Source organism: Ciconia boyciana, chromosome 2 (assembly GCF_034638445.1).
Source record: "Ciconia boyciana chromosome 2, ASM3463844v1, whole genome shotgun sequence".
In the NCBI taxonomy this organism is placed as follows: Eukaryota; Metazoa; Chordata; class Aves; order Ciconiiformes; family Ciconiidae; genus Ciconia; species Ciconia boyciana.
Genome location: NC_132935.1, coordinates 38623800 through 38636609, shown reverse-complemented (window position 1 = coordinate 38636609; position 12810 = coordinate 38623800). Strand labels below are relative to the sequence as shown.

At 45.0% G+C, this 12810-nt stretch overlaps 1 protein-coding gene across 2 annotated transcripts in view; it reads left to right on the top strand.

Moving 5' to 3' along the window:
- The first annotated feature begins 8757 nt into the window (after nucleotides 1–8757).
- The window catches only part of SGK3 (serum/glucocorticoid regulated kinase family member 3), a 62141-nt gene continuing 58088 nt past the window's right edge, over nucleotides 8758–12810 (top strand). Inside the window, exon 1 of one of the 2 annotated variants that reach the window (XM_072852393.1) lies at nucleotides 8758–8928. The gene's annotated coding sequence lies outside the window, so the exon portion shown is untranslated. Of the gene's footprint in view, nucleotides 8933–12810 lie in introns of both variants that reach the window. The other variant, XM_072852388.1, reaches the window with a different exon arrangement.

Genomic DNA, 12810 nt, shown 5'->3' with positions numbered 1-12810 from the left:
CACTGGCTCTCTGATGCATTTCCTTCCATGAAGGAAAAATGAATTAAAGTATCGGGGGACTAAAGAGATTCAGTGAATTGATGGCGTAGTGGAGGGGGAAGAGGTGCACATGGGACCTCTGGTAGGGGGAGACAACATAAGCAGCCTCGGGCAGGGTGGGAAACCCCAGCTCTGCAGAAAGGGAGTCCCAGCAATCCCTCTTCCTTGTTGCACAATACCAGACCCCTGGAAGAAGGCCTCAGGCAGATATTTTTACTACAGTTGTCTGAATAAGATGGAGAAGAAAGTAGAGGATATGTAACTGTGCCCAAAACTCTGCCTTTCAAGTCTAGGTGTAGGAGAGGCAGTGGGTAGTTTCACCAAATAACTCTTTAGTAACAGATACGATCTGAAAATATTCTGAAGTGGAGAACATGGCATTTTTACCACTGGTTTAACATTGGTTTAGATTTATCTAATCCCTACTTTAAATACTGTGCCTCAGGCACTTCCTAGGACTCCAGACACTTCCCAAATAGACCTTTTGTGAGCAGCTATCTCCTATCATGTGTGCAAAAGGATTTCTCATAAACTTCCAGCAGTTCCCACCAGCAAAGAAGCTACCCCAGATGCAAATAGCTACCAGTGTTTGAAACATGCTCTACTGGGAGCAGATCCACGTACCAGTTGGTTAGCACATCTGGGACACTCGCTCTATTCTTCCTGCTGGAGCTCTGCAAGAGTTGATTACAAAACAGATACTTTTAGAATGGAGTTACAGCACATTACAGACCCCAGGGCTTAGTAACATGGATATCTCTCCTTCACGTGCCCAGTTCAGTTATCCTTTCGCTGTACACCCATTGTATTTCACTATGCTTATTTCTGTGTGCAAATTTATAAAAAAAATATGAGTAATTTCAGGTCTTTCCCAGCATACCCTACAGAAGAGATTTCATCGGTTTCCTTAATCTGGTTTCATCTGTATGTGATTTTACAATGCAGAAAAAGTCATAGAACAGAAGACAGTAAAGATGAGAAAGCAGAACAACAAAATCAAAGGAAAACAAAAATTTTATTTTAATTTTTAAGTTGTACACTATCAGCCTGAAAAGAGTGCCTGTGTTAATGAAGAGTGAGCATTAAGCAACAACACTTCAGATTTACGCATACATAAAAAAGACTTCACATATATTTCCTTTATTAACCCCTCCACTTCACTTAGAAATAGGTAACTTAGCTTCCTTACAGCCTTCTACTCTTGCCCACTCAAAAGGCTTATTCTCTTCTTTTAAAGACTTTATACCCCAACTCCTATATTAAGACAAATAAGAACACCTCCATGCGTTTGTGGTAGGTTTTGAGATTTTATTTCTGGGAAAGCTGTTGCCTCATCTTTGGTACTTCCTGATAACTCATGGGAAACATCTGAGGCAGGGACTTTCTTGTTCCCCAAAATGGCAACCATAGCTGGAATCAAAATGAAAAGAGAGAAGAAACAAAACCCCACTTCATTAAATAAATCTATTTTCTAAGTAAGTAAGTGGGATGTTTTCTTACACTGAAACTTTGGTAAGTTAATTGAATTTCAACTTCTTGGAGACTTCCATTGTTATATCACATGATGTATTTTTTTCCTATACCACTAAGATTTAATCCAAATTCCCTTTTCTTAAGAAGCAAAAGTAGACTCAGGGTTTTACTTAGGGCCTCTGACTCATCATCTGCTTATTGCATGTTGCAGTGAGTAAGAAAGATGACTATACGTCCTCTCATGTTTTCTTTGCTGTATCCTTTGGTTTTCCATTTGGAGGTATCTAGATATAATAATTATGTAGCACCCTTGTAATACATGCCATACTGCCTTTTTTTCTTGCATCTTTTTGTAGAGAAATAGCTTCTAATTCTTGGCTGGAGTTTGAGATTTGTTATTTAATATATTAAAGATAAATAGTTTTATTATTTTTAAAGAAGTTTATTACAGATTTAAAGAATATACTGTCTTCATTATTTTAGTTAATTCTGCTTGCAGGGGTTGACTGTTGGATGCCAACGTTGACAGCCAACGTGACTGGTGTTTCATATGACAAATAGTTCATAGCAGCAGGGATCCTGAATGCAAAAAACAGGCTCTGCTTTGTATGCAAAAATTAAACGGGCTTGTGGTGTGAATAGATGAAACTTACAGTGTATCCAGTAACAGAAGCTGAAGGGCAGTGAACCCTCTGGTCTAATTAACCTTGAGCTTTACAGAGAACATACTTAAACACTTAACAGTAGCATAATATGCCACAGCAGTTGAGTAAGAGGATATGATAAAAGAAAAACAAATTTACTTTTTGGAAGGAGGGAGAGAAAATGAAGTGTGTTTACTAGCTATCTAGATGGAGGATCCCATGCTTAATTGCTTACCTCTCACCGTTTCAGGAAAAGAACTCTACTTACTGCGCTGAAAACTGCTCCTAGTTAGGGGCTAAGTAACAGTGCTTACACGTCCTGAAATGTCACCCACAAACTTGGCAGTATCTTCTTCCTATTCAATTCACCAATATTCACCTTGTCTCAGGATCAGACTGCTAACAACCATTATTTAATAACAACTAAGACTTGGAAACATGTCTCTTTATACTCTGGAGGTGGGCATCTCACCTGAATATCCATCTATGGTGGACTTCAATTCTGCAAAATCTGATCTAGATTTACTCATGACACTGACGAGTACAAACTAAAGTACAAAACTCAAAGCATCCAACAGTGTAGGAAATATAACCAAGTGAAACCAACTTAAAATGGTGGCTATGAGAAGGGTGACCTCCACTCTTCTCTACCTGTTCTGATTTGGGTGTTGATATGAACGTCTAATGGCAATGCTTCGGAGCAGATGATTTTTCCATGGAGGCACAATGGGAGTTAGACAGGAAACCCCAGATGCGATTTCGCAACCAAGTTCCAGGAGCTCAATAAAGCACTTAAATTTCTTTTTATTTAACATTTGTGTTGAACTTTCATCTTAATTGCTGTACTCCATGTTTCAAATGTTCAATAAAACATGTAAGTGTTATACTACCTTACTGGAGGAAAGTAAATTCAATACCTATACCTTGTAAAGCTCTATGCTTATTAGGAATATGAATAGTGAGCTAGCCCCCTGAAGACAAATTTTATCATTCCTTCAGAAACTTGCTCTGAAAAAAGGGGAATTTGTGTGCTTGAAGATAGGAACCTCTTCATGAACATGAATTTAGTGGCAGATGAATGCCATGTCACAACAAGCCTTTCTCATGATATGTCATCATTGATTTATTTCCTTGCTAGTATATGGTTGTGGGGGATCTAACTAGCCTGAGCGTGTACTGTCAGCATGAACAGACAATCCTAGGTGAAAGATCACCTCGTATAACTTTCTGCTCTCTACTTTAAAACTTTCTTAACTTCTTTTATTTCACTTGTCCTTAGTCTATTTCTTTCCTCCCTACTTCAGCTTATAGCCTATAGTGCTAGAAAGCTTGCTACCAGTCTACATCAGCTAACAACCCTTTGTCTTTGCAATTTTCCCTTGTAAAGTTCAGCTTGCACTATTATGTAGCTTCTTGATGTGGGAGGAAGCAGAAGTAGGATGTATGTAGGCAGAGTTGCTATGGGGAATGAAGTGCCAAGGGAAGAAAGGTGGAGACATGCAAATAGGTGAAGCGACAAAGAGAATGAAAGAAGGTATAGCAAGAAGACAGAAGTAATGGTGACCTCGCAAAAGATGTTTCCCCCCTTTGTTTAGTGTCTCACAATAAGGTGGAGAATACATCATCGTGACAACTTCTCAGTTACTGCAGAAAGGGTTTACTCTGGCCTCAGCCTGTGCACCAGGCTGCGGGTGTTGACAGGAGTTTTGTTATACTTTAAAAGCAGTATGTCATCATCATCTGTTTTTTCCCCATTTTCTCTTTCTGTTGCTGGTGCTTCTAGGTAAGCTATTCAGACATTGACCTGTGTGTAGTTAAACAGATCAACCTGTCTGCAAGGATATGTATAAGAAAAGAAAACAAACGATGGAGCAAACAGATGACGGAACAAATGAGGCACATCTATTAGCTTTGTTTGTTCAGCAGCAGGACTGAGATCAACCTTTTAAAGATTTTCTAGGTTTAGTGCTTCCTATTATGGATGATGTAGCATTAAGGACCTTGAGCGTGTACTTATGTCCTCGCAGTGGAATACCAGAGCAAGAGGAAAACATGCTGTTCTTACAGGGCAATTACGATGGAAGAAAAGAAAAGGCTGACTGTAGTGGCAAGTAATTTTTTTCTTTGTTCCTTTTTTTTTAAGAGGATTTCACCTTAGGTGAAATTTGCTTATATTGAAGGAGGAGGCAGTTAAGATTCTCACTGATGTTTAGGTCTTGTGCTGTGGTTGTACAGGAGTGCAATAGCCTGAGTAGCCACAGAATAGTCTCCAAGACTTTCCAAGCCACAGACTTTCCAAGTCTGGTACAGACTTGGAAAGAGTGTGAATTTGCAGTCGCCCAGGGGCTCCACCACCACAGCAATGTCATGGAGGGGCCACAGCTGTGTCTGCAGGTTGTGGTCTAGACTGGAAACTTTTTCCCAGGCTGTCAGCAAGCCAACCCATCACTTGCAGGAGGACGATGTCTTTCTCAAGCCACCTAGTTTGAGTCAAACTGCACGTAGGGCAGGAAAAATGGATTCTATCAGGTCAAAGAAAGATTTGTAGTGTTTTTACACACACACAAAAAAAGGACTAGAAGAGACTTCCAGTGGTTCAGCCTCCTCAACTGATAAAAGCTGCTGTTTATGTCTTTCCTTTTGTTTTTCTTCCTACTAGTTCTGTGTTCCTTTTAAGTGGCAGGAAAACTCTAGAAAGAGTTGCATATTATTGTTAAATAACTGAGGTGGGTTTCACTTAAAATGGATGCTTTTTACAATTTTTAATTTCAGACAAGAAACAAAGAATACAAGAATACCTTGTTAGAGCTTTGGAAGTAGCAATCCTGGCGCCAGTATGGGATGAGCACCAACAAAACTAGGTACTGTATCCAGCGTTTAAGAAGTACAAGAATCTTGTGATGATACATCAGGTTATAGGCTACTCTGGGGTTGAACAGCCCTTTCCTTTTCAGGAAGGGGAAAAGAACATTTTTAATGCTGTTTTTGTTTTTGTCTTGATACAGGAGAAAACCTTCCAAGACTTTTTCCTCGTTCAGGTTCTTTGGGAGAGAAGGGAAAGGAGAGAGTGGATACATCTATTATTTAGTCTTGTCTCTACCAATTTAATCCAATGCGGAAATGGTGTTCTAATACTGAAAGATTAATTCCTGAAAACCTAGGCCTTACAGGAAAGGTTTAGTTGTGTTAATCAACACTTTCTCCCAAGTATATAATGTGGCAAGAATCTCTCTTGGACTTTTTAGCATTACTTCTGCATAACAGGGGTGGATCTCTTGAATGGGTCAAACCTTTTTGTCTGGAGATTTGCATTTTGGAAGTTGTCCTGAAAATAGCTTCTGTGTGATTGTATGCTAAACAATTACACACAGAAGATGGATCAAGGACACCCACATGGACGTAATATTAAATGTATGCAAGACTTACGAGAAACAGAAGGTTACGATGATCATAGGATCACAGAATCATAGAGTAGTTTGGGTTGGAAGGGACCTTTAAAGATCACCTAGTCCAACCTCCCTGCAATGAGCAGGGACATCTTCAACTAGATCAGGTTGCTCAGAGCCCCGTCCAACCTGACCTTGAATGTTTCCAGGGATGGGGCATCTACCACCTCTCTGGGCAACCTGTGCCAATGTTTCACCACACTTATCATAAAAAATGTCTTCCTTCTAGTCTGAATCTACCCTCTTTTCGTTTAAGACCATTACCCCTTGTCCTATCACAACAGGCCCTGCTAAAAGTTTGTCCCCATCTTTCTTATAAGCCTCCTTTAAGTATTGAAAGGCTGCAATACGGTCTCCCCAGAGCCTTCTCTTCTCTAAGCTGAACAACCCCACCTCTCTCAGCCTTTCCTCATAGGAGGGGCGTTCCATCCCTCTGATCATTTTTGTGGCCCTCCTCTGGGCCCGCTCCAACAGGTCCCTGTCTTTCCTGTGCTGAGGACTCCAGGGCTGGATGCAGTACTCCAGGTGAGGTCTCACCAGAGTGGAGCAGAGGGGCAGAATCACTTCCCTTGACCTGCTGGCCACACTTCTTTTGATGCAGCCCAGGATACGGTTGGCTTTCTGCGCTGTGAGCGCACATTGCTGGCTCAAGTCCAGCTTTTCATCCACCAGTACCCCAAGTTCTTCTCCACAGGGCTGCTCTCAATCCGTTCATCCTCCAGCCTGTATTGATACCGGGGGTTGCCCTGACCCATATGCAGGACCTTGTGCTTGGCCTTGTTGAACCTCATGAGGTTCACATGGGCCCACTTCTCGAGTTTGTCCAGGTCCCTCTGGATGGCGTCCTGACCCTCAGGCGTGTCAGCTGCACCACTCAGCTTGGTGTCGTCCACCAACTTGCTGAGGGTGCACTCGATCCTACTGTCTATGTCATTGACGAAGATAATAAACAGTACTGGTCCCAGTACAGATCCCTGAAGGACACCACTTATCACCGATCTCCATGTGGACATTGAGCCGTTGACCACTACCCTCTGGATGCGACCATCCAACCAATTCCTCATCCACTGAACAGTCCATCCATCAAATCCATATCTCTCCAATTTAGACAGAAGGATGGTGTGGGAGACCATGTCAAAGGCCTTACAGAAGTCCAGATAGATGACATCCATAGCTCTTCCCTTGTCCACCGATATAGTCACTCCATCTTAGAAGGCCACTAGGTTGGTCAGGCAGGACTTGCCCTTGGTGAAGCCATGCTGGCTGTCTCGAATCACCTCCCTGTCCTCCATGTGCCTTAGCAGAGCTTCTAGGAGGATCTGTTCCATGATATTCCCAGGCACAGAGGTGAGGCTGACAGGCCAGTAGTTCCCATGATGTTTAAATGTACTTCAGCTTTCTATGATAAATGATCTAAATAATCTGGCAATTTTCCAAGTTTGTATTTTGGACCATCAGCACAGTTTTAAAGAAGCCATCAGTCAGAAAGAGAAATGTTCGACACAATGGCAATTGTTGTAGCAGCTCGAGTGTACAATTCCAGCAAGTGGTGGCAGGCTAAAGAAAAGACCGAGGCCAGAAGTTAATTATAGGTGCAGTCAAATGACTGGGCATAATGATGGGCTAAAACAGCATTCCCACTGAAAATGTGTTAGCGAAATCCTTAAATGAAGAGAGTAAAAGAGGAAGCTTGCATGAAATCATACCATCTTGGCAAGAACTGCTTATTCCTATCTTTCCTCAAAGACGTGGCGCTTAGCTGTACCTTTTCGTCTCACTCCTTTGCTTAATTAGAAGCGGGGAAGGAAGGAACTATCCAAACTGTATTGAAAGGACACTGTAATGTAGCGATCATTCTTTGAAGATATACTAGGACATCAGATTAACTATACCAGACCATCAGACTGAGCTCTTTGTCTTGGATTCGCTTTTGCCCATACTATAGTGTCTGTTTTCCTTCTTGCATCTCAGGATGCCTTTCTCAGTAGGCCCTTGCCTTCCTTTTTTTGCCACTGAAAAATTTCACCCGTGCCCCATCTGTGCTTGGAACAACCTCCCTCGTCTCACGTCCCGTCTCTGAGGCCTTCCTGAAATTCTCCTTGTTTTGCAAAGCCTCCAAGCTGGTACCATCTTCTTGGGCGTGCCACGTGAGAACCTCAGCCGGCCATACTCAGAACCATGAATCTGATACACAGAAGTGTTTTGAGGTAGGATTGCGCAAATTAAGGGCGGGGTGGGTTTTTCTGTGCTGCATCCTGTGGTGATATGTGGAGAAGAAAGTGTGGCAGGAAGCACCAAAGGAGCAGCCAGAAAAGAACCAACAAACGTTGCTCGAGACAAACTTATAACTCTCTTTTTACCACATCCTGCTGTGAGAAATGAGCACTGAAAGCGACTATTGGAGAAAAAAGGCAAAATAATGCTGAGAAGACAGAAGGGGGAGGATGCTTCTGCACCCTAGCTAATGTCTCCAATGTCTCTTTCCTCCATCCAACCCGATTAATTCATTTTTGCTGGCCAGATGAATGAAACACTGGCATCAAAAATCCATCTTCGCTTTCGGTGACAGCTTTGCAGTTGACGAAGCGACCCAGTAGTGTGTAGGCTCCGCACATTTAGCTGACGAGGAGTAACTCGTCGTGTGTCTCTGCGAGCGGCCAGCACCGCGGGCGCTGCTTCAGAGCGCTGCCACCCCCTTCAAACCTGCTGCCGGGGCGCAGCGTGCGCTGGATGTGGGGAAGACGGCCTCGCCCTGGATTACCCGCCGGTTTAACTGGAGGCCGGAGGAGCCCGGTAATCCGGCCTTGAATCCCACATCCCAGCGTCTGCCGGCAGCCGCAGGCTCCGCAGGCGGCAGGCGCAGCTCTGCCCCGGCCCGTCCCTCGGGCAGCCGCAGCCCCGGGGCCCTCCGCGGGAGCGGGCCGGGGCCGGGCCGGGGGCAGGCCGCTGGGGGCCGGGGCGGAGCGGGCCGGGGCCGGCGCCGGCCGCGAGTCCCCGCCTGACCCCGCTCGCCGCCGCCCGGGGGGCGCTGGCCGGCGGCGGGGGAGGCGCGGGCGGCTGCCACAGCGGCAGCGGCAGCGGCCCCGCCTGGCCCGGGCGGGGGGAGCGGCGGCCGTGCGTGGCCGGGTGGGGGAGCCCCGGCGGGCGGGGGGAGCCCCGGCGGGCGGGCGCCCGTCAGCCCGGGCTGCGGCAGGAGGAGCGCGGCTGACGCGGCAGGGGAGGCAGCGCGCGCCCCGCCGGCGGGGAGGAAGAGGCCAGCTCCGGCGGGCGGGCGGGTGGACGGACAGACGGACGGACGGACAGACACCCCCCGGCCCGCCCCGCAGGCAGGTACGCGGGGTCCAGGTGCCGGTGGCCGCTTGCAGATTGCAGGCCGTCGGGCATTTTAAAGAGGGGCCGTCCGGAGCCACGGAGGTTCACCGGCCGCGGGTGGGGGGGTACGGGACACGGGACCGTTTTGCCTCCCTTTTGTTGCAGCCCGAAGATGCACGCGTGCTTTTCTTATATCCCCAGTCGCTTCTGTGGAGTGTGTTCAGTGTGGCCCTCCCTAGCCTTCTGCGGGGGGAACTGAAACTGTTCACGCAGGAGAACGCGGATCCGCGTGGGCGTACGGCTCCAGTTGCAGGGATCCAGTTACGGACTGGGGGCAAAGTGCTCCAAGCAAACATGGAGAAACTTCTGCTTTTTTTTCAGCCCGTGTAGTTTTAGATACTGTATTTGCAAAGAAGTTGCAAAGTCATTCTGCATTTCGCATTCTCCTCTCGTCTTTTTTTTTATTGCCACCCTTCTCCAACGGTGTTACTTGCTCCTGCTAGTAGTCTTGCCCTAATGTTTTTATGTGTTACTGCGTGTATCTGTGGTTTTACGTATTATGTTTTATTTTGCATGGCTGGCTGGGTTTGGGAGAGTTTGATTTCTGGGTTGCAACTGCAGACACCACCAAACTCCATTTCAGTTCCACTACTTAATTCCATATAGACAGTGATGCTAACCTGGAAGCAGACATTTAAGAGGTAGGGGATGGCTTGGCATTTACATTTCGAGCAGCTGAAAGAGCCCTTTTCCAGAGAGCCCTTTCCCCGTGCCCCCGTAGGATGGGGAGACCCTGGTTCACTTTGCTTTGCGTCTTGCAGAGGAAGAGCAGTTAACGCAGTTCAGGTCTGCCGTGGCTCTTTCTAGCCATCTCTGTGCCAGAGAGGCAAGGGCTGGAATTGCCTCTTTACCCCTTTAAACACCTTAAATACGAGAGAAGATTGGAGGCAAGGAGGAAATTAAAATAATTTTTTTCGCCTCGCGTGCAGAGGGAGTTGCAAAAATCAGTACTTTCTGGGCAGATCTCTTATGGGAAAGGTAAAATTCTGATGCAAACTTGGAGGATTTGCACTAGGGGGAGAACTAGTGGAGCTTGAAGGAGTATCCCACAACATTCACCTGCGTGACTTTGTATTTGCAGGACGTCTTCGGCTCAGTTCTTTCACAAGCATTGGTCAGCACTCCTTGGCTTCCCCTTGCCGAGACTTATGTGCTCCTGCAGAGCAGTTTTTTTGTCTGAATTCTGCCAAGCTCTTTCCCTTAATTTTGGGGAGTGTATGAAAAGCAGGGATATGCACTAGCTGGCAGCAAAAAACAGTTTGCAGTCTCTCTATTTCTCTCTAGTAAGTGCTACAGCCTCTTTGTTATGTGCTCTGAGCATTGAAATAGCGTTGAAATTTATATTGGACACTCAAAATAGATGCTGACAGCCCTTGCGTTTAATTTCTTTCATGCTAATCTAATAAATTCAGTATCTATTGTTATCTTAAAAGAGGATTAAACATTTCCTCAGGGGAAGGAGAGCTACACGGACTGGTGTATACATGGGCTGCATCCAGAGTACTGCAAGACTTGTAATTCATCGGTTATGTTGTTCTGAGGGGATCTTCATTCTGATAATCAACAACTGATAGGAGCTGTTGCTTTTTATTATTGCGCTCTGCATTTTCATTCTCTAAGGACAGGTAGCTTTCTAAGAAGCCTGGCAAAGCTGGATGTTCAAGTCTCATTGAACGGAGGTTCAGAGGGCCTACGGGGGACATTAGTTGGGCGGTTCCTAGCCCACTCTGCTTATAAAATAATGTATTGCAGGGATCTAGTAGTTCAAGTTTTAAGATGTGGGCACTTTAAAATGACTAGTCTGTTCATTTTTTGACTTGTTTAAAGTCAATCCACAAGTAGGTGGATAATTTGACTGTAATGGCATGTGTTTAAAATAGTGATTGCTGGTTTTTAATATGCAGAATTGTTTCAGCCTAGCTAGCTGGAGTAGCTGCAAGCCTCCAAAGCTGACTTGACCCTGCAACAAGATATTTCAACAGGGTATGTTGAGAGCCAAAAATAAATTATATTAAATAAAATGTCACAGGTATTAGCAAATAAAAATAGATTCAAAGCAACTCTTGTCTCTCCTGGGATCTAGGATTTATGGTGGAAATAATCTGTCATTTTATAATGCCATGCGTGCTAATTGCAGGTTCATGTTAATCATCACTGTATGAGAGGGTATGTCAAATCTTATTTTCCATCCCATCCATACAGGATAAGCTTCTAATAAGCCGTGATCCTTCAGCCACATCCACACATCAGCTCTCTCCTGGGTTATCCTGCCTATACCCCAGATCATTTTCCAGATGGTTTTGGTTTTATAATTTGCATGCAAGTACTAGGGCATTTTTGTCCCATGGCTACAAGCCATTTTATACACAAATGCCCTGCATTTCTGCATGTAAATTGAGACCAGATTACACGTAGTTGTAAAAGAATATTTTTTTTTGGCTGTCTAATTTGTCATTTAGAAAAATGTTATTTTTAAGGAGTGGGTACTTCCCAAAAGGAAAGTCACTGTTCATTGTTTTTGTGACTTCATTTTTGGATGCTCATAAGTCACTGAAGACTTATATTGCTATGAATTATTTTTTTCTGTAGACCAAGGAACTAGAAACTGGCATAAGTGATCTATGTATTTATATAGACTGAGCTGTAGTAAAGCAATATGTTGTTTTTACTTGAAGTTAGCGCTTTTGAGTGTTTATATTGAAGGATTCATTTTGTTCTAGTTTAAGTAGTATCCATATGCTAAAATAACCTGCAAAGCAAACACTTACGCTTTCCAAAGTAGAACTGAAGGGCTTCAGCATACTGTGAGAACATTTTAAAACGTGTTAATCAGGTTCCTGCTTGCATTCCTAATTCTCAAACAGAATTTATCTCCCCAAGTCTTCCAAACCACCTAATACAGTGTCTGCCTGACTCTGAAAGTGTCTTAAACGTATTGGATCTCCCTCTTTACGCAGAAAGTTCTTAAGCGCCTTATCTAGAGCTGCTGTAGTTGAGCATCAAAGCCCTTAGGAGATCAAGAAACTAGGACACCTGGCAAGCACACTGTAAACACAGGCGCTGATAGGATTGGTTGTGTCTCGAAATGCAGTTGTATGGGCTTTCTTTTTAAAACATTGCCAGAAGAGGAACCAGTGCTCACCTTTCCCTGAGAGCTGGTGGTGGTGGGACTTGTCTAAAGAGTAGACTGTGTTCTAGTACTTGAAACCTGGGCTCCTGCTCCCTGTGCCCAAGGGCTTCAAGCCCACATCTTCCCGCACCTCCGCAGCTGTGGCACAGGCTGAAGCGAGTGGGAGGGCACACTTCTCTCCTTGTGTTTAACCTGGGCCATCTCGTGGAAGAAGCAGCAGGTTGCCCGAGGCTGACATGAGGGAGCAGCAGCAGGAACCTGACTCTCTTGCAGCAGTTTGTGTGTTCCCGTGGGAGGAGGGCTGGGATCTAGTGCTTGGTCGCTGACGATCAGACTGTTATCAGAGGTCGGAATTTCCACGACATCCTCCATGTTTCAAGAGAGGAGCAACACTTGGCTAGTTGCTCTAGGAGAAAACTGGGCCCAGGAGGAGAATGGGCTCTGAGCTCTGGAGCAGATGGTGACAGCTGTTTGTAGTCCTGGCTTAGGAGTTTAAGCCCTGAAGTTGAAGTGGGGAGACTTTCCAGTATTTCCTACCAGAAAACCCCATTTCCAGTGCCAAAATCTCCATCCCGGGCCACCTCTCTCTTGTGGTGTATCTGTGTGGCAGTAGGTGACAGCCAGTTTTGTATTATGCAGGTGTTTAGTTCTTGTCGTAACCAACCCAATCCACAGGTTGGGGTGTCTGTGGCCTGACCTGTAACTC